Source organism: Phyllostomus discolor, chromosome 5, assembly GCF_004126475.2.
Source record: "Phyllostomus discolor isolate MPI-MPIP mPhyDis1 chromosome 5, mPhyDis1.pri.v3, whole genome shotgun sequence".
NCBI classification, from domain to species: domain Eukaryota; kingdom Metazoa; phylum Chordata; class Mammalia; order Chiroptera; family Phyllostomidae; genus Phyllostomus; species Phyllostomus discolor.
The window spans coordinates 104,522,142-104,543,643 of NC_040907.2; the positions used below are offsets into that span (position 1 = coordinate 104,522,142).

The 21,502-nt window shown below is 39.0% G+C and overlaps 1 long non-coding RNA gene across 1 annotated transcript; it reads right to left on the reverse strand.

Annotated features, from left to right (window-relative positions):
• Positions 1 to 6,388: 6,388 nt before the first annotated feature.
• Positions 6,389 to 12,720, reverse strand: LOC118500461. The gene is made up of 3 exons (XR_004903019.1): positions 12,616 to 12,720; positions 9,871 to 9,873; positions 6,389 to 6,401 (listed from the first exon to the last, which is right to left on the reverse strand). It is a non-coding gene; the product is annotated as an uncharacterized LOC118500461 (long non-coding RNA).
• Between the last annotated feature and the right edge of the window lie 8,782 nt (positions 12,721 to 21,502).

A 21,502-nucleotide genomic window follows, 5' to 3' on the forward strand; every position in this document is an offset into this window, starting at 1 on the left:
TTTAAGTCTTTTATCCACCTTGAATTTATTTTTGTGTATGGTGGAAGTTGATGATCAAATTTCATTTTTTTTTTTTTGCATGTAGCTGTCCCCATCTCCCAACACCATTTGTTGAAGAGGCTATTTTTATTCCATTTTATGCTTCTGCCCCCTTTGTCAAATATTAATTGACTGTAGAGACTTGGGTTTATTTCTGGGCTCTCTGTTCTGTTCCATTGGTCTCTGTGTATTTTCTTATGCAGTACCAAGCTGTTTTGATTACAGTGGCTTGTAATACATTTTGATATCAGGTATTGTTATCCCTCCTACTTTGTTTCTCTTTCTGAAAATTGGTGCAGCTATTTGGCGTCATTTATGGTTCCATATAAATTTTCAAAGTGTTTGTTCTATATTTGTGAAATATGTCATTGGTACCTTAATAGGTATTGCATCAAATCTATAAATTGCTTTGTGTAGTATGGACATTTTGATGATGTTAATTCTTCCAATCCATAAACACAGTATATGCCTCTATTTATTTGTGTCTTTCTTAATGAATTTCTTCGGTGCTGTGTAGTTGATTGTAGTGGTTCATGCAGAGTACATGTAGCCTTTTGAGGAATGCAATGTCTTATACTACAAGTGTATTGATCAGAGGTAGGTACCATCTTTAAATAATCCACCAAATACTGAGTATCTACTTTGTTCCAAGCTCACTGTGTTGGCACCTGAGGATGTGACAGTAAAGGAGGACATGTGATCCTTCTCCCTTTGGAGTTGGGAGTGTAATGTGGGAGAAAGAATGTACACATGAGACAAATCTGTCAGTGTGAGATAAGTGCACAATGGAAACAAATAGGTACAATGGCAGAGGACAAGATGGGAAACTAATTTAGATGAGCTTGTCAAAGAGCACCTCAAAGAGAATGTAGAAATGGAGCTGATTATAGCTATAGATCCTGATTATGAAATCCCAGAGCTGGGACTAACCTTGTGAGTAATGTAGTATAAGTAAGCATGATCACAGGTGCAGAGATGTGAGGGATCTGAGAAAAATCACACATGGTTAGAAGCAGAGCATAGCCAAGACCCAGGGCTGTTGGTGCCTAGTGTGGTCATATGTTTTCCTCTATGTAAGATCCTCTATGTAATTTGAATTCTGAGAACTTAGGGTCCTTTTCCATTCCTGTATAGTAGATTTTAAATTTACGAGGGGCATGTGCAACACCTTGTTTTGTAAATTCAATTTCTGAGAGAAAAATAAAATTCACTAATCCTATTGTGAATTAAATTTTCTAGATTGAAAATCATATTAATACCAAATTAGGTGGATACCAAACCATCTTGTATTACTACTGCATAGCCTCAGCTATGAAATTAACTCATCTCCTGACTTGAAAAACAAATATGGATGGTGTATGCATGCTAAAGGCTTACAGAAACTGTTTGAAGAGCTTTTGTCCTCTGCTAATAATGAACTTAATACTCTTTGTGTAACTTTGGCCTTCCCTCTGAAGGCCATGTTCCTAGACACAAACTTTTGGTACCCACCCCTAAGGAATGTTTTATCCTCTACAGTAAGGCTATGCATGGAGGTTCAGAACTGTGTTGGAAAGGTCTGGATGAGGAGGGTCTTACTGAAACTGATGGGGCAGACAGAGTTAGTATCATCCAGAGAAGCCCCTGTCTGCCTGTTCTTGGTGATGCACCAAAATAAAGGGCAAGAAGCAGAGGCAGAGACCTGTAGCTGCTTGCACTGAGCCACATTGAAGTTTTCTACCAGACTAGCCTACTTTTGCTAATCTCAGGTCCAAATGTGTCTAAGGTTTTCCCTGGAGTCACATAAACCATTACATGGCAAGTTCATGACAGTGCTCAGATATGGACTCTATGGTTTTGAAGAAACTTAGGGCAGGATGGCAAAAATCTAGAAGCAGTGTTGAGGTCATTGTGAAGTACTACTGACACACTAGGTAAATTTTATTTGGAGAAAATATGATCTAGAAGGGAGGCATATGGGGCTATCATATGGAACATTCAAGAAATTTAGTGGATGACCTTTGTGTCTGCTTTTTCTGGGCCCAGCTCAGATCCAGAGAATGGCTAGGCAGATAAGACTTTGCTTTTAGATCTATGACATTTAATTGAAGCAAGTGGTGGGATACACTAGGGAAAAGTGAGGTAATACTGGAGAGTGATACTGTAATGAACAAGCTGAAACAAAATAATGTAATAGATGATCAGAGAGCTGGGATGTCCAGGCTGTCAGTGCCTCTATGAGAACACATCCCAGAAAACTCAAAGGCATGGAGAGTTAGCAATGAGGAGACACAAGCAAGAAAAATGACCAAGACAAAATCCCAAGGCAGAAGTTTTGTGACACATGAGAACTATAGAAAGTGGGGCACAGTTAATGAGGTTCAATTTACATCAAGTCATCAAATATAAAGTCTTTGTGTGTGTAGGATCATTGTGTGTGCTTCAGGAGAGGGTACCATAGTCACATTAAGAGATCCAACTTGTTTTCAGAGAGCATAGGAGGATACCAGAAAGTGTTAAACAGGAAATTATAAGATTTTATTTGTGTGTTTATGAATCGTTCCAAATTCTGGGTGGAGAATTACTTATTGAGAACAGAGGAAAGGGATGGACATGGGAGACCACAGAGCAATTGTGAACCTCGGAGGCATTGTAGATGAATAAAAGAAGGCTGCTAAGTATATATTTCTATGTATATGACTTAGACAATTTCATATATAAAATATATTCATATATTTTCTATGTATATGAATCCACATGATAAAAGCATGGAGTTTTATATAATGTGGATTAAATTTACAAAAGAAAATTGGAGCTAATGACAGACCCTGATGGAAGGTGTATTTTAATTTTACACACTTTTATTCCAGAAGCAATACACTAAAAAGAGTATAGAATTTATAGCGCATCAAGCATGGATTCCACTTCTACTCTTTCACCCAAAATCTGTATGATACAGGGTAGCTCACTGAATCCCTGGACCTCCATGAATCTCTGTGAAATGGAGCGAATCAAATGCTGGTCACACAGTCCCAAGTTCTCAATACCAGTTAGTTCCATTTCCCTTTCTGTTGCTGCCCAGGGAAGTGTTAAGCCATGGGGCGGACCTCCACATACCTCACTGCAGTGGCTTCAGTGTGGATGGGCTGTGGGAAGGTCCCATTTTAGACAGGAATTTGGACTTTAAATATATTAAGGTGACACAATTCTGCACATATATTAAACCTATGGTTAACTATTGAAAAAAAAACAGGAGAAAGAGAGAGTTAAGTTCTCATTTTAGGAAGCACTGCAGAACACTCTGGCATTATCAGGACAGCAGCTGACACTGTCACATGGCATGTAGGGACATGCATGTGACTTGCACAGCTCATAGAGGGTATTTATAAGTCCCAGTGAGTTCTTTCCATGTGTTAGTTTTTATCAGATTACAAATGGGCTCATAAATAAGTGTCTTTATCTTTTAAAAATCAGTTACTATTTTATTTTTAAAGAAAAATGATCTTTAGAGATAAGGGTATTAAATTTGGTTAAGGTTTATTGTTTTTGAAAGTGGTTGAGCCAGTGGTTGATGAAAATGCTTGAGCTGACATCCTTGTCATCAAAGCATGATCAAGGAAATGTCTTCAGCATAGAAAATTGATGCCATATTTTGACCTGGCAATTCCTCTGCTAGGATTGTACCCTAAGAATCTCAAAACACCAATGCAAAAGAACCTATGCACCCCAATGTTCATAGCAGCATAATTCACAATAGCCAAGTGCTGGAAGCAACCTAAATGCCAACCTGCAAATCAGTGGATAAAAAAAAAAAAAAAAAAAAAAAACAACTATGGCACATTTACACAATGGAATACTATGCTGCAGAATGAAAGGAGCTCCAACCTTCAAAACGGCATGGATGGATCTAGAGAGCATTATGCTAAGTGAAATAAGCCAGCTGATGAAAGACAAATGCCATATCATCTCACCTATAAGTGGAACCAAATCAACAAAACAAACATGAAAGCAAAATATAACTAGAGACATTGAAATAATAAAACTGACAGTAACCAGAGAGGAGGAGGAGGGGATAATGGGAGGAATATGGGAAAGGTTGTCAAGGAACATGTATAAAGGATATATGGACAAAGCCAAAGGGGGTAGGAATGAGGATGGGAGCCAGGGATGGTTGGGGCGGGAGAGTGGTGGAGGGAGAATGGAGAAAACTGTACTTGAACAACAATAAAAAAATCGTTGGCATGATCAAAAACAAGTCCAATTACTTGAATTAATAATTATCAGATTTTGGATTTTTATTTAAAAAATATGTAAATCCTGCCTTGGCTGGGGTAGCTCAGTGGATTGAGCATCGACTTGTGACCAAGGGTCATAGGTTCTATTCCCAGTTAGGGCACATGCCTGGCTTGTGGGCCAGGTACCCAGTAGGGGGCCATGTGAGAGGCCACCACACATTGACATTTTACTTCCTCTCTTTCTCCTTCCCATCCCCTCTCTCTAAAACAAATAAATAAAATCTAAAAAAATAATAACTAAATTCTGAAATCCTGTAAAAATACCATCCATCTTCATGTTCAAAACTTGCTGGCCCAATTGTTACAGTGGCAGGAATCACTGATAAAGGAACATTCAACTTTTATTTGAACAGAGGTTCTGACATAACAAATTTTTCAAAACTATGTATAAGTTGGGCAAACTTTTCTATTGACCATTAGTGCAAACATTATCAACAGGAATTGGGATGAGTTTGCACCACATTTCAGAATACTTGACTTCAGATTAACAAAAGGCTAAAAAAATCTATATATTTCATTATTTTTTATTTTATTGTTTTTCAAGTCTGCATTTTCTCCCCACCACTACCCCCCACCACAGCTATCCCCACAACCAACCTCTGATTCCATGCCCCCCTTGGTTTTATCCATGTGTCCTTTATAGTTGCTCCTGAAACCCTTCCCCCCACTACCACCTCTCACCTCCCCTCTGGTTACTGTCAGTTTGTTCTTAATTTCAATATGTCTGGTTATAATTTGCTTGCTTGTTTGTTTTGTTGATTAGCTTCCAATTAAATGTAGATAATATGGTATTTGTCTTTCACGGCCTGGCTTATTTCACTTAGCCTACTGCTCTGTAGTTCCATTCATGATGTTTCAAAGAGGAGAAGCTCCTTCTTTCTTTTTGCTGTGAAGTATTCCATAGTGTAAATGTACCACAGATTTTTTTATCCATTCATTTACTGATGGACACCTATGTTACTTCCAGCACTTGGCTATTGTAAATTGTGCTGATATGAACATTGGGGTGCATAAGTTCTTTTGGATTGGTGTTTCAGTGTTCTTAGGATATAAACCCAGCAGTGAAATTGGTGGGTCAAAAGGCAGTTTCATTTTTAGTTTTCTGAGGAAATTCCATACTGTTTTCCACAGTGGCTGCACCAGTCTGCATTCCCACTGACAGGGCACTGGGGTTCCCTTTTCTCCACATCCTCTCCAACACTTGTTATTTATTAATTTGTTTATGATGGCCATTCTCACCGGTATAAAGTGGTATCTCACTGTGGTTTTAATTTGCATCTCTCTGATGGCTACTGATATTGAGCACACTTTCATATGTCTCTGGATCTTCTATATGTCCTCTTTGGAAAAGTGTCTGTTCAAGTCTTTTGCCCATTTTTTCAGTTGGGTTTTTTGTCTTCCTGGAGTGGACTCATGTGAGTTCTTTATATATTTTGGAGATGAAACCCTTGTCTAAGGTATATGTTTTCACATACAGTTGGTTCTCTTTTAATTTTAATGCTGTTTTCTTTAGCCATGCAGAAGCTTTTTAATTTGATGTGGTCCAATTAGTTTATTATTTCCTTCATGTCCTTTGCACTAGGGGAAATATTGATGAAAATATTGCTGTATGGAAAATCTGAGATTTTCCTGCCTATGTTCTCTTGAAGGACTTTTATGGTGTCATGACTTATGTTTAAGTCTTTTATCCACCTTGAATTTATTTTTGTGTATGGTGGAAGTTGGTGATCAAATTTCATTCTTTTTTTTTTTGCATGTAGCTGTCCCTGTCTCCAACACCATTTGTTGAAGAGGCTATTTTTATTCCATTTTATGCTTCTGCCCCCTTTGTCAAATATTAGTTGAATGTAGAGACTTGGGTTTATTTCTGGGCTCTCTGTTCTGTTCAATTGGTCTATGTGTCTGTTTTCATGCCTGTACCAGGCTGTTTTGATTACATTGGCCTTGTAATACAGTTTGATATTAGGTATTGTGATCCTTCCTACTTTTCTCTTCTTTCTCAAAATTGCTGCAGCCATTCGGGGTTGTTTATTGTTCCATATAAATTTTGAAGTATTTGTTCTATGTCTGTGAAATATGCCATTGGTACTTAAATTGGGATTGTGTTGAATCTATAATTTGCCTGGGGTAGTATGGACATTTTGATTATGTTAATTCTTCTAATCCATTATCATGGTACATGATTCCATATATTTCTGTCTTCCTTAATTTCTTTCTTCAGTGTTGTGTAGTTTTCTGAGTACAGTTCTTTTATGTGCTTGGTTAGGTTTATGCCTAGGTACCTCATTTTTTTATTGCTGTAGCAAATGGAATTTTACTCCTGATATCTGTTTCCAATGTTTCATTGTTGGTATACAAAAATGCCTTTGATTATTGAATATGAATGTTGACTTTGTATCCCACTTATTTTGCCAAATTCACTCATTAGGTCAAGAACTTTTCTGGTGAAGTCTATAGGGTTTTCTCTGTATACTATCATGTCATCAGGATCATCAGCAAACTATGACAGTTTTGTTTCCTCCTTTAGAATTTAGATGCTTTTTATTTCCTTTTCTTGTCTGATGATGTGGCGGGGACTTCCCATACTATGTTGAATAGGAGTGGTGAAAGCAGACATCCTTGTCCTGTTCCTGTTCTTAGTGAGAAAGATTTTAGTGTTTGCCCATTGAGTGTGATGTTGACTGTAGGTCTCTCTTATAAGTCCTTTATTAGGTTGAAGAATCCTTGCTCTATTCTCACTTTGCTGAGTGTTTTCATGATAAATGGGTGCTTTACCTTATCAAATGTTTTTTCTTCATCGATTGATATGATTATGTGAGTTGTGTCTTTCCTTTTGTTTTTGTTATGTATTACATTTATTGATTTTCAAATATTGAACAATCCTTGCATCCCCGGAATGAATCCCAGTTGATCATGGTGTATGATCTTTTTTCATGTGCTGCTGGATGTGGTTTGCCATATTTTGTTGATAATTTTAGCATCTATATTCATCAGTGATATTGGACTGAAGATTTCTTTCTTTGTTATGGCTTTATCTGGTTTTGGAATTAGGTTGATGCTGGGCTGGCTTCATAAGAAGGTTTGGAGTGTTTTTTGGATTTTTTGGAATAGAGTGAGAAGGATAGGGATTAGCTCTTCTTTAAATGTTTTGTAAAATTCTCCTGTGCAACCATCTAGTCCAGGGCTTCTTTGTATTGGGAGTTTTTTGATTACTCCTTCAATTTCATCAGCTGTTCTTGGTTTGTTCAGGCTTGCTGCTTCTTCATACAATTTTAGGAGATTATATTTTTCTAGAAATTTGTCCATTTCACCTAGGTTTTCAAATTTCTTGGTATACAGTTCTGTGTAGTAATTTTTTACAATCCTTTGTATGTCTATGGTATCAGTTGCAACCTTTCCTCTTCATTTCTGATTGTATTTATTTGGGACTTCTCTCTTTTGTTCTTGATGACTCTGCTTAAAGGCTTGTCCATTTTGTTAATCTTTTCAAAGAACCATCTCCTGGATTTGTAGGGAACCCCTTCATAAAGCAAGGAAATGTAGCTCAGCACCCATGTGGAAAACCAGTGGGGAGTGAGTCGGCATGCAGGACCACACCCACAGATCAGCTTTCCCATGGGAAATCAGGTCTGCATTGTAACTTGGCTCCTTTGTGGCCTGCTCTTGCTAAAACTCCCTCACCCTAAGTTCAGGCAGCAAATGCTTACTACATGTCTTTAAAGTAACTTCCTGAAGTCTGTACTAATTCTCCCAAAGACTGAAATGTAACCAGACCTATTATTCTTATTGTTCCCTTGCATTCATAACATTTTCCCTTGTTAATCTGTAAGAAGTAATCAGTAACATCCCTTCTATTGCTGTCTATAAAAAGTAATCACCTAAAGCAAACCTAAGTATAATGAATGAAAACCTTCTTTGATGTATGCTATTAGAGTGCCAATAAAAGCTTGTCAAGGCAAGAGTTGTCATGTTCTCCCCTTGAGAGAGTGGCCATGCCATACCTTTTCTTCCACAGGACTCGGTAGTCAGTGTGAATTTGTCTCATCTCATCCATAATGCCGTGGACACTGTGGGCTGGTGTCTGCGTCATTAATTTTTTGATCCTTAGGGTTGTCCTTTTAGTTCCTATGTCATTTAATTCTACTCTGATCTTGTGTGGGAGGGTTCTGTCCAGTGGGTCCCCCCAGCTGCCATGGATGAGAATAAGTCTACCAAGACATGATCTGCTTGGGGAGGAAAGGTGACTGATCTCTCAAAGGAGAAGGGCCAAGAGTCTTTTCCTCAAGGGGCTTTTATTGGGTTCATTTGCACAGGAATACAGGTAAGGATCAAACAATAGATAGCATACAAAGAACTATGAGGGCTTATTGTGAATCAGGGTCTGTTAGATAAGAGGCTACAAAACCTTGGGAAACAAACTCTTTTTCTTTTCAGACCTTTATCATTTAATTGAGAGCATTCTAAACAAAGCAGATTTCACATATTCTTTCTTAGGCCTGATCGCCCAGGGAACCCACCCTACCCAGCACAGGGCTGCACTGCCCTCTATAATTGGATTTTAGGATTTTACATATTCTTTCTTAGGCCTGATCGCCCAGGGAACCCACCCTTCTCAGCACAGGGCTGCACTGCCCTCTATAATTGTTTCAGGCTTAAGGCATTGTTTCAGGCTTAAGTCAGGTAGGGGAAGTAAGGCAGCCAAGAGATTTGGAGACTTCTTGAAGACAGAATGCAGACTCAGACTATGTCAAAGCCAAGGGAAGAGGGTCCATCACCCCCTTTTGCTATAGTCACCCAAGTCTTTCCCTAGGGCCTTCCTGTAATTGTACCTGTTTTAGGTCATTCCCCCCTTGGGGAATCTTACCCATCATTGGCTAACCAATCAAGCATTGGGGGCCACACAGGGTGAAGTGAAAGGGGCAGAAGTGGTATCCCTGTCAAGGAGATAAATTTTGTCTACTTAGTGGCTTATGGTCTGAAGTTTGCTCACTGAGCCTTAGCTATGGGGGTCACAGCTTCTGAAACCAGGCAGGATGGTTCCCAACAATCTTGATTATTCCTTTCCTTCTATTTGCTCTGGGATATCTTTTTTATTGTTCTTCCAGTTGTTGTAGGCATAGGGTCAGGTTGTTTATCTGAAATGTTTCTATGTTTCCTGGGTGGGCATCTATTACTATGAACTTCCCTCTCAGGACTGCCTTGGCTGTGTCCCATAAGTTTTGTATTGTCATGATTTCATTTTCATTTGTTTCCAGAAACTTTTTGATTTGTTCCCTAATCTCATTCTTGACCCATTCATTGTTTAATAGCATGCTATTCAGTCTCCATGAGCTTGAGTGTTTTGGGCTTTTTTCCTTGAGGTTGGTTTCTACATTCTGTCCCTTGTGGTTGGAGAAAATGCTTGATATGATTTCAATTTTTTTGAATTTGTTGAGGGAGGCTTGTTTTGTGTCCTGTCATGTGGCCTATCTTTGAAAATGCTCCATGTGCATTTGAAAAGAATGTGTGTTTTGCTTCTTTGGGATGAAAGCTCTCTGTCTATCTATCTATCATCAACTATCTATCTGATATAGATATAGATATAGATGATATAGATATAGATAGAACTGTATATATAGAGAGTAATATGTATATACTTCTCTATATATTTCTCTTTCTCTCTATGTAATTATATATATATAATTATAAATATACTTGTAATTATATATATATATATATATATATATATATATATATATATATATATATAATCAGTTAAGTCCATTTGATCTAGGACATTACTTAATGCCTCAATATCTTTGTTGATATGTTGTTTGGAAGGTCTATGGTTTTTTTGACAGTGGGGTGTTAAAATCCCCTAGTATATTTGTGTTGAAGTCAATAGCTTTGTTTAAGTCCTTCAACATTTTCCTTATATATTTGGGTGTTCTTATGTTGGGTGCATATATGTTTATAATGTATATGTCTTCTAGATGGATTCTTCCCTTGAATATTATGAAGTGACCTTCTGGTTCTCTTTCATGGCCCTTGTTTTGAAGTCTATGTTGTCTGATGTGAGTATTGCTATCCCAGCCTTTTTTTCCTGTCCATTTGCTTGGAATATTTTTTTCCAACCCTTCATTTCAGTCTGTGCAGGTCTTTTGTTCTTTGGTGGGTCTCTTGTAGGCAGTTTATGTGTGGGTCATGATTTCTTCTTTTTCAACTATTCTATGTGTTTTGATTGGAACATTTAATGCATTTACCTTTAAGGTTATTATTGGTAGGTACTTATTCAATGCCATTTTACTTCCTCCATACCTGTGTTCCTGTTCCTTTTTTTTCCTTTGCTGAAAGCAAACCCTTTAGCATCTCTTTGCTGAAAGCAAACCCTTTAGCATCTCTTTGCTGAAAGGAAACCCTTTAGCATCTTTTGCAGTGCTTATTTGGAAGAGGTGTATTCTTTGAGGCTTCTTTTGTCTGTGAAACTTGTTTCACCTTCCATTTTAATTGAGAGCCTTCCTAGGTAGAGTAGTCTTTGTTGAAGGCCTTTATTTTTTATTATTTGGAATATTCCTTGCCATTTCCTTCTGACTTGGAGCAATTCCACTGAGAAATCAGCTGCTATTCTTATCAGGGCTCCTTTATATGTTATTTCTTGTTTCTTCCTTGCTGCCTTTAAGATTCTCTCTTAGTCTTGGAATTTTGCCATTTTAATTACGATGTGTCTTGAAGTGCATCTCTTTGGGTTACTCTTGATTGGGACTCTCTGTGTTTCCTGGATTTGTGTGAGTTTTTCTCTCATCAAATTAAGGAAGTTTCCATCATTAATTTTTCAAACAGGTTTTATTTCCCTTGCTCCTCTTCATGTCCTTCTGGTATCACTATTGTATGTATAGTATTACATTTAATGTTGTCCTACAGTCTCCTTAACACCTCTTCATTCTTTCTGTCTCTTTTCCCCTTTTCTTGCTCTTTCTGGATATTTTTTTCTTTGTCCTCCATCTCACTGATCTGATCTTCTGCTTCATTGATTCTGCCTTTGGTTCCTCCTACTGTGCTCTTCAGTTCAGAAATTGTATTCTTCATTTCTTTTTCCTTTTTCATGCTGATATAGTTTGCAATGAGTTCATCATAGTTTCCCTGTAGTTTTTTGGTTATTCTCATTGTGCTCATTGTGCTTCCTTATATCCATTGCTTTGAACTCAATATCTGATAGTCAACTTCCTGTTTCATTTAGTATGTTTCTGAGGCTTCCTCCTTTCCTTTCTTTTGGGGTTTCTTTCTTTCTGTTCCCATTGTTTGTGAGACTTTTCATGTTCGCCTTTTCTTTTTAAATTAATGTATTCTGACTCCCTAGGTTTGTGGTGTGAGTTTTTATGGTATGAGGCCTGTGAAATTCAGTGGTGCAGTCTCCTTGGTCTCCTGAACTTGCTGCTCTTAGACTGTCATTTGTGTTGGCTCTCCAGATGTATTTGGCTTTTATTATTATTGGATCTTTCTTTGGTGGGTCTTTCCCTCCTGCTGGTTAACTGAGGCACTCTTCCCACCACACTTTTGTTCTGTTGTGCATATGTGGACAGATTATGTCAAAGCTGGTACTTCTCTCTGTTAGAGGTTATGAGGCTTCTCTCTTGCTATTGTTCAGTTGTTTGTTGTGGATAATTTCTCCACCATTTAGGTATAATTCCAGATCACTCCTGGGTGGAGGTTAGTGTGGCTTCCACTCACTCCTTCACCTTCTTTTGTTATTATCTGGTGGGTCCTTTTTTGGTGGATTATCTCTTTATCAGGGTATATTGGTTTCACAACCCCCACCTACTATTTTATGTGATCAGTTGGAGGGGCGAGGCAAAATGGTTTAAGACAGTGGAGTATATTCTTTGATTTTTAATGTACGAACCCATAGAGAAGAGATAAGAGACCCTTTGGATAAGTATAGTGTTACCCATGGTATTTCATCCAACCAGTCACATTTTAGAAAGGGTGGAAAATAATTAAGTCTCAAAGGGGGTAAGGATTGTGAGTTGAACCCAGGAAACAGAGCACTTGTGTGTGGTCAGATAATGAAATATAGTGTGAGTAAAGGATAGAATATAGATGTAGTGTGTGAGAAAATAGAGTTGTCCACAACAGTAATAAAGTTCTGGAAGATAGTGAAATAGGCCAAGATCTAGAGTGCAGGGGGTGCTGTGTAGTATTTACAATTATATAAAGCAATAATTATTTACAATAATACTGGAAGAACAATTATATCACAGAAACTGTATGATCTGAATAAGAAGAATAGGAAGTACATGACCTAAAGTATTGTGATAGAGAACACAAGTGAAGTGAAAGATGGAAAATTAAAATACTCTATAAAAGAGAGAACAAGTAAAACCAGTCAAAAATGCAATTAAACAAATTAAATGCAGAAACTAAACATAAAGAAGAGAAATAAATAAATAAATACCACTAAAAGAAGTAAAAAGTAATGAATAATAATAATATAAATAAACAATAACATGCAAATTCTCTGGAATAGAAAAGTGAAATTTTGTCAGTTTTTCTGTTGTTGGAATTCGCCTTGTGATCCTTCTTTGGGTATGACTCTGGTCCTTTCACAGCTCTAGGTCTTACTGTCTTACTTGGGGGGAAAAAAAGGAAAAAAAAAGCCTCCTGCTGACTTTAAACTTGATAAGCAAGTTCTGCTGGTCTTCCTGGCTGCAGCAGGCTAAGGATGTTGGGCTTCACTTTTCTCCTTTCCTATGGTTTTGCAAGGATGGGGGCCAGATCTGAGCCACACTCTTCACAGTTGCCCAGCATCCAGCCGAGTTTCTCTGTTCATGTCCAGGTCCCCACTCCCCATTTATTCCAGGCCAGTCCCTTCAATCTACGAGTTTTGCTGTCTTTGAGGTGCACTAATTTAGAACAACTCACATACCATCTTCTTGCTTTTTGCTGTCCCTGGTGCTAGGTACCTTCAAAGTCTCTTCAGGGTGGCTCAGCTCCCCCACTGTGTTAGGTCTTTCTGGGAACTGTTAACTCCCTCAGCCCTGCTGCTCTCCTCTGCAGAGCTCACCTCCTCCTTCCTCTTAGTAAGCCAGCCCCATCTCATGGGGACAGGGGCACTGCCACGGCTGGGGTGGTGGTGGCTTTTGTGGTTGAGGCTGTGGGGGCCTGGGGGGTGGTGGCAGCATGGCTGATGTTATGGTTGCTGGACATGGCCCCAGTGGTGGGAGTATAGCCACTGCAGTGGCAAGGGCAGGTGTGAGGCTGCAGTGGTGGTAGGGGCTCAGCCTTCTCTGCTGCAGCAGTGGGGGCTGTGGCATGGCTAAGGTTGTTCTTGTGGCTGCTGTGGGGAGTGGCAGGGGTGGCAGAGGTGGCAGATTCAGGGGAGTTCCCTAGGCAGCCACCCAGTGATTTTTTTTGGACAAAATCCTCCTGTTCTAGCCTGTCACTCCTAGCAAGTGCCCAGCCTCTCACACAGCCCAACTTTTTCTAATGAGATTGGAGATTATCTGGGTCATGGTCCATCACAGCCCAACTCTTCTCCCTTCTTCAGGTATCACCTGGCTCCCCATTTTCTCTTGTAATGACTCAGCTGGTGTCCAGAGTCTTAGTGGGTGGACACCACCCCAGTGCCTCTCCCACTTTATTCCCTTCAGTGACTTCAAGAATCTAGGCTCATCCTGATGATGCTCTATCTTCCCTGTTTGGCAGGGGAGGGAGCTGTTGACATGGTTTGGTTCTCTTCCAAGGATCCTGTGGGTGGCGCCAGCAGGTGCTGGGCTGAGGGTTGCCTCACCCTTGGTCCCTGCACTGGTCCCAGGGACTTTACCACCCCAAAGCAATGTCCTTACCATCTGTTTTTCAATGTCCTCACCATCTGATTTTCAATGTCCTCTACAATTTTAGCTTCCAATCTTCATATATGCTGGTATACCATTGGATGTTCACTCTCTCCTCTTAAGATTGGCTAGGTGTTCCACCTGTGCACAGGGGGAAGTGGCCTCTGTTCCCACCTACTTCACCACCATCTTCCTTTGAATTCTTTAAAATTGATTTACAGGTGCTTTCTTTATGCTTTTCATGGGTGCTACTCCAGTACAGAAGATCATAGTTTCTAAAATGAGTTTTTTCCAAACTTCGGACTTTGCTCACATGCATGCAGAACATATATTTAACTAATGGAATCCCACTTCTCTACATCAAAAGCTTTCCTTTTACATTTTGTTACATTTTAATGAAGTAGATATCTTTACTAAGGTATCTAAGAATTCCTGGGGTTACAATGCTCTTGAGCTTGAGTTCTTGAGAATTCTGAATTTTAACCCTGATTATTTCAAATGAATAATGGGTCATCTCATTTAAGGCCTAGTTTCTCTATGACTCAGTTTCTCCCTCTGTGAATTTTAGACAATCCTACATGCTCCTTTTAAAATTCTTAAGGTTGCGGGAGGTATTCAGAGTAGTAAAATAATTTGATATCCTTATGGAACAGATGCTGTCTAATTGTGTTTCTACCCATGGAAAAGAAAATTAGCCATTTTTTCTTAGTTATAATGACCATTGGGAAATTAAACTAAAATAAAAGAGTTAGTACAATTGTGCTGTTTCAGGGCATTCTAATTACATTGCTTCCTATCTACCTTAAGGGTCAGTTTCATCACTCTGATTCCCACAAAGTGGACACAACTTCTGTTGTGTCCTGGTCAAAGGTCACATCGAACGTTTCTCTTGTCTCAGGGATAATTGCACAACTAGTTGTTAGGAATTCTACTCCTTTGAGATGTGGCCTCTCAAGGGAGTCCAAATTATACATATTTAAGGTTAATGATCATTGATAGGGGTATGTTTATGTCTGTCTTTCATGAAGATCAGTGTTCTTCTTGTCTTTCTTGTGAGTATAACTAAACTAAACCTCAATGAACTAAGTGTGAGTGTTTTTCTTTCTTAGATCCAATATCTTTGCAACTTGTAAAATGTGGCAGAATTCTCTGCAAATTGTGTGGCACAGGCTCCAATTTTCTTCCCTAACCAGTGTAAATGAATAAGGGGCAACATGCTAAATCTGACAAGCTCAGAGGAGGCCTCTATGGTATGCTTACAAACTCAGAGACACAATGTAACCATACAGGATGGTCTGGAATTAAAACTTCCTAACTAAAAGTGACTCATAGAAGGCAATCATATCCTAGGCCAGTATCTTACTTGACAAAGGTCAGTCTTTACCTTAACTGAGCCTATCTCTTGTCTTTTTGCACCTATAGTAACATACCCTTGGCATGTTAGAGTAATCCCATTTTCTCAGAACCCTAACAGCACAACCTCTCACCAGAGCACAAGACCACAGAACCCCTCATTTTTATCTTGTTCTTCAGCATACCATCTCTATGTCCTGTAAATGTTAATTGTTAACTATCCTGTACCCATCAATATAAAAGAAGTATGTGTCTCTGTTTTACTTTTTATCTAATTCCAGGGATTTCCCTGCTTTGGTTTTTCCTGCCTGCCTAATCAAGTAGCAATGGATTTCATTAACTCCCTTACATCTTCATTTTTGATTCTGATGTATAAAATAAGTAGTAAAACTGCCATTTTCCAAAGAATTTTCTCAATCCATTGAGATTTTGCTTTCAGGCAATTGTTGTCAGTTTGGCTCAAATCAACTCACAAAAATTCTCTACAGGTTTGGATGTTTCTTATGTCAACACTAGCAAATCTCCAATAAATTGAAATAGGAGCTTGGGAATGGACCTTTCTCTTCCTCTTCATGACCTTTACTTTTATGAAGTCATATTTTATAGTTATAGTGTATTACAGTTGAAGACATCTTTACAGAGCTAGAGATTGAAACATGCATCTTCTCTATCTGAATTTACCTGACTTTCTTCGGGATTAATGGTGGATCTCTATATCACAATTTATTCCTAGGAGTTAATTGTTGGGAACTAAAAAGTCCATGTATCAAGAAAAAAGTGAATAACACAAAATATTTGGGTTGTTAAATGCTATGGAAAGGCAATTTCTAAGTCTTTGCTAAGATGTGTTCCTCCAGTTTTAGTATTCAGTAGCAAGAATGGGATAGGCTAGTGGTCTCTCTGTTATTCACTGTGATTGACCCATTTGCTTCAGGTAGCATTCTGCCATCACCCAGAACCTGTTGGACACTGGTGTACTCTGGTTCTGGATACAGAGGGATTGGAGTTGGGTGAATGAAGGTATTCTCCTTTGTGTCTTGTTTTTTAGCCTATTTTCCTGCCCTACCTCTCCTGTTCCTTCTCCTTCATCATTCAATGAGTGACAATCATATGCTGGCCTTGATCTGATGCTGAAGATCGTGAGATAAACTGAACTCCTTCCAAGATAACCACTCATTATGAAACTCTTAAAACGTATTAGGAGGAATCAACTTAGGTTATTGAAGAAATTTTAGAAAATTGCAACTTTGAAATTAAGAACAAACTGAAAGTAACCAGAGGGAGGTGTGAGGGGATAATGGTAGTGCAGGGGGAAGGTTTATTAAGGAACATGCACAAAGGACACATGGACAAAGCCAAAGAGGATAGGATTGAGGGTGGAAGGTGAGGATAGCCTGGGTGGGGGTGGGAGTGGTGGGGGGAAAATGGAGATGTACTTGAACAACAATAAAAAAGGAAATTCAGTTATAGTGAGTCAATCCTTCTGTGTTATGAAAGGGTACTCATTTCAGATCTAGGGGCTGTGTAGCACAAAGACTTGTTAACATCCATTTCTACATATTCCAACTGAATTGAACCACATACACAAAACATTTAGCAGCACCTTGTTTTGTAGTTTTACTTTGTGTTTGTCACAGGATTCCTCTACAGATTTCTGACATACAAACATCATCCACTATCCCAAGCTGAGGGGAAATGGAGAAATCAAGAGACAAATGTTGGTTTGAGGCTGTTCACCAGCAACAGGCCAGACTTGCCTCAGTCACTGACTCCTTGCTGCCCAGCAGCAGTTGCCAGAGTGTTGGGGCTGCTGATTATAGAGCCACAGCTCATAGGCTAATAATGTTCTCTGGATTTCTATCAAGGCCAGGAGTGCTGGCCACAGAAAATGTAGGCTATTTTAAGAGATAAAGAGCAGTTAACAACAAAATCCATTCAGGATGTTTTTAACAAAACAACCTGGGGTTCAGCACCACCCTGGGGTGAGAACAAAAATGGAACATGACCAGCACCCAGAATTAGCTCTCTGATCTCACATGTTGTTTTTGAAACATGAAGGATGGTCTAAAAATATACTGGTGTTTTTATTGTTTACCCTCTCGTGCTTTGCTTTTGAAAAGCACATTTATATGTGCTGAGAGTTTCCTATAATTCGCATGTATAGAATCCTTTATTGTGAAGACCTCAAAGTACCTACTTTTGTTTCTTGGAACTAAAAGGCAGGTCTTCCTTGCCACAAAGTGACTTAAAATGAGTTGTAAAGAAAGTTGTGGAAGAATCAGATGAGAATCCCTCTTGCTAGATAAGGGATTGGCTTGCTCAGTTGCTGTGACCCTTTCTAAGAAAAGAGAGCACTGTCTTTGCTTTCACTTTGTCTATGGTCCTTACCTGAGTCCTCCCAACCTTCCCTCTTATCTACACCACACCTTTCCTATAAGGCCTCCAGGGAGTCAGTCCTAAGTCATCTTTTGCTCCCAACAACTGCTGTCTTCTCTGATTTCTGAGGGTGCTTATTGTCAGTTGTGACCTTTCATTCCTTCTTCCAGTCACATGTCATGTGCATCTGTCTGTCCAACATGGTCTTAGGCCCGTTAGGGGAAGAGACCTGAATCCCACTTTCCAAAAGCCAACAGTCATGATGTCAGTCAACCCTTCACAATAGCCAGAAGCCTGAGTTGAAGTAGTTCTCATCCCTAACACTAAAGGGTGATTCAGACCCAAATCACAGAAGAGGCAAACCTCAGACAGTAGGGCTGTATCCCCAACAGACTGAAGATTCAGCTTATAAGATCTGTTGTCTATTCTATATTTTATTTTATGATCCATGGCCAATCTTGTTATTTCACTGTGCTTCACTTAGTTCCTCTGCATCACAAAAAGATAGTAGTGCAAAGAATTGTGAATAATAAATAAGTAACCATAAAGAAGCTACTCCACAAACTGGAAGAGCTTCTTAAGTGTGGAATAATTATAATGTTCTGATCTTCTTCATAAAGTAATAAAATGAGTGCTGTTTTAAGGACATTGATTACAGCCATGGAACATGAGAGTGAGGAAAATACTGCTCTCCTAGGAGACAGTTCACATTTCATTCTACACACACTACAGTTTTTTCTTTATAAAATAACACCTGGCTTGGTGGACATAAAATAAGGTGTGAGCTGGATGGATCATGTGAAGAGCAAGATCTGATCCCAGACCCATTGTCACAGCTAGCTCAGAACATTAGCTCTTTGGCACCTTGGCGTCTCCAGAGTCTTGACCATCCCCAACAGGTGGTGGCTGCATCACATCAGGCAGGCTGCAGCCCAGTCACTCAGATGTCTTGTGATCTGATCTCGATTTCTGTTTTGATACTGACATGCCCAACAGCTGGCTTACCAACATAAATTTTGAAATGGTCACAGGGAAATAATAATGATAAATATTTCTTATTGAAGAAGAAAATAACAGAAAATTAGGAAATTTGGAAAAAGCTGTAGACAGAAATGTGACCAAGTGGAGAGGGAAAGCCAGTCTATATAAAAACACATGGAATCCAAGATCTGATGTGAAGTCATGTGTTGAGGGGATGGAGTGAAGAGACCAGGTTCAAGGTTCCCAACAACCACATGCCTCACAGAAGCCATTGCCAAAAGCTGTGGTAGCAGCATGAAATAATGGAAGCGGCTAGTTTGCAGTTACAGGTTGTTCTCACCTGCTCTCTGCTCCTGCTTCCCCACTTTATTGCTTAATAAATCTTCAGCATTTATTAATCTCCTTCAGCCCTGGTTTTCTCCCACATGAGATGGTGATAAAAATACATACCTCTCCAGCAGTAAACAAATGTAATGAGAAAAACAGTTAAAGAATAACAACATATACCATTGCACATACGAGAATTTTTAAGGAAAATTGATATGATTGCAATGAAGAAAATTATAAATGTTTATGGACATATAAAATATACACATAAAATAATAGATACATTTGACCAAATACCATGTTTCTGGGGGGAAAATGAATTGTGAAAATATTAATCATTCCTAAATGAATGCATAAATTTATTTTAAGTCATTTTAATATCCACATGGTTAATTTACAAACAGAAAAATTCTGAAGTTACTAATGAGAAATTTTAGCCCTGGCTGGTGTAGCTCAGTGGATTGAGTGTGGGCTGTGAACCAAAGCATCACAGGTTTGATTCACAGTCAGGGCACATGCCTGGGTTGCAGGCCACGGCCCCCAACAACTGCACATTGATGTGTATGTCTCATTCTCTTTCTCCCTCCCTTCCCTCTCTAAAAATAAATAAATAAAATCCTTGATATTTAAAAAAAAAAGAGAGAGAAATTTTAAAATAAATCTTTGAGCCCTGAATGGTGTAGCTCAGTGGATTGAGAATGGGCTTGCAAGCCAAAAGGTTGTCAGTTTGATAATCAGTCAGGGCAAATGTCTGGGTTGTGGGTTAGATCCCTGGTGGGAGGGGGTGCACAAGGCGCAACCACACATTGATGTTTCTTTCCCTCTTTTTGTCCTTCCATTCCCCTCTCTCTAAAATTAAATAAACAATTTTTTTTTTTTAGATTTTATTTATTTATTTTTAGAGAGGGAAGGGAGGGAGATAGAGAGAGAGAAACATCAATGTGCGGTTGCTGGGGGTTATGGCCTGCAGCCCAGGCATGTACCCTGGCTGGGAATCGAACCTGCGACACTTTGGTTCGCAGCCCACACTCAATCCACTGAGCTATGCCAGCCAGGGCCTAAATAAACAAAATTGTAAAAAACCTGAATAAAAATTAAAAGAGATAAGACTTATAATTATTAAGCTATGTTATAAAGATACAATGCTTAAAACAATCTGTTTTGTTGTTGTTGTTGTTGTTGATGTTGCTGTTTTCATTTATCAATAGACAGATCTTGGGAGCCATCCTGCCTGGTTCAGATACTATAGCCTTTTGTCCCATGGCCAGAACTGAGTATAAAAGGCCCTGGGGACATGGGCCACTAAAGAGACAGGAAATTACCTCCTGACAGGAGCACAGCTCCTGCCTCCATCACTTCCCCCTGCTTTGCCTGGGCAGATGACAGGTTAGCCAATGACAGGTAAGATCCCTCAAAGGAGGAGGGACAACCTAAGACAGCCATTGTCACAATGGGCCATCAGGAAAGGACTTAGGGGTCTTCATAGAAGGGGCAGAAAGACCCTCACCCCATGGCTTTGTCATAGCCCGAGTCCTCAGTTTTTCTGCAAAAGTCTCCTAGTCTCTTGGCTGCTTTGCTTTCTCTTCCTGAATCAGCCTTGGAGCTATGCCAAAGACCTTGTACTGGATCATATGGCTTCTGGGGGTGTATCTGGCCAGAGAAAGTATACATTGCTTCCTTTTAGGTTTTCTCTGACCTATTGCTATGAAACAGGCACTTGAGTTAAAGCCGATCCTGACCAGAGACAATCCCTGTGTTTCTTCAACTATTATGTAAATTATGTCAGTAGCATTTTGCACACTGGTTGATGAGCTTTACGTGCATACTATGTATCTCTGAGCTGAACACAATAAAAATGCAGGGAAGAAGGTATTGAGGACCTTCTCCTTTGAGGGACAGGTCACCTTTCTTCCCCAAGCAAATCACATGTTGGGCATTTTTATTTGTCATCTGTGATGACCTGGGGCTGGCAGAGCCTTCCCATCAGACAAATCAATGAAACAGAAAAATAATTCAAGGATCTTGATACACACACACACACACACATAAATGAATGGCTATATGCTACATAACACAACATAAATAAGTATAAAATAAATATATTATTGTAAAATTCACATAGGAATAACCTGTTAAAATTGAAGAGAAAGAGCAAACTAGTATTAAAACAAGCATATCAAAGTAAAGTTTAATTTAATATAAAAGTTCTAATTCATTCAAATATACTTTGTTTTTAATTACCCTTAAATGTCGCTTGCTTGATTATGTTTTTAATAATCAACTTTATTGAGTTATAGTTTATATATGATAACATACATTTATTTAAAAGCGTACAGCTTAAAT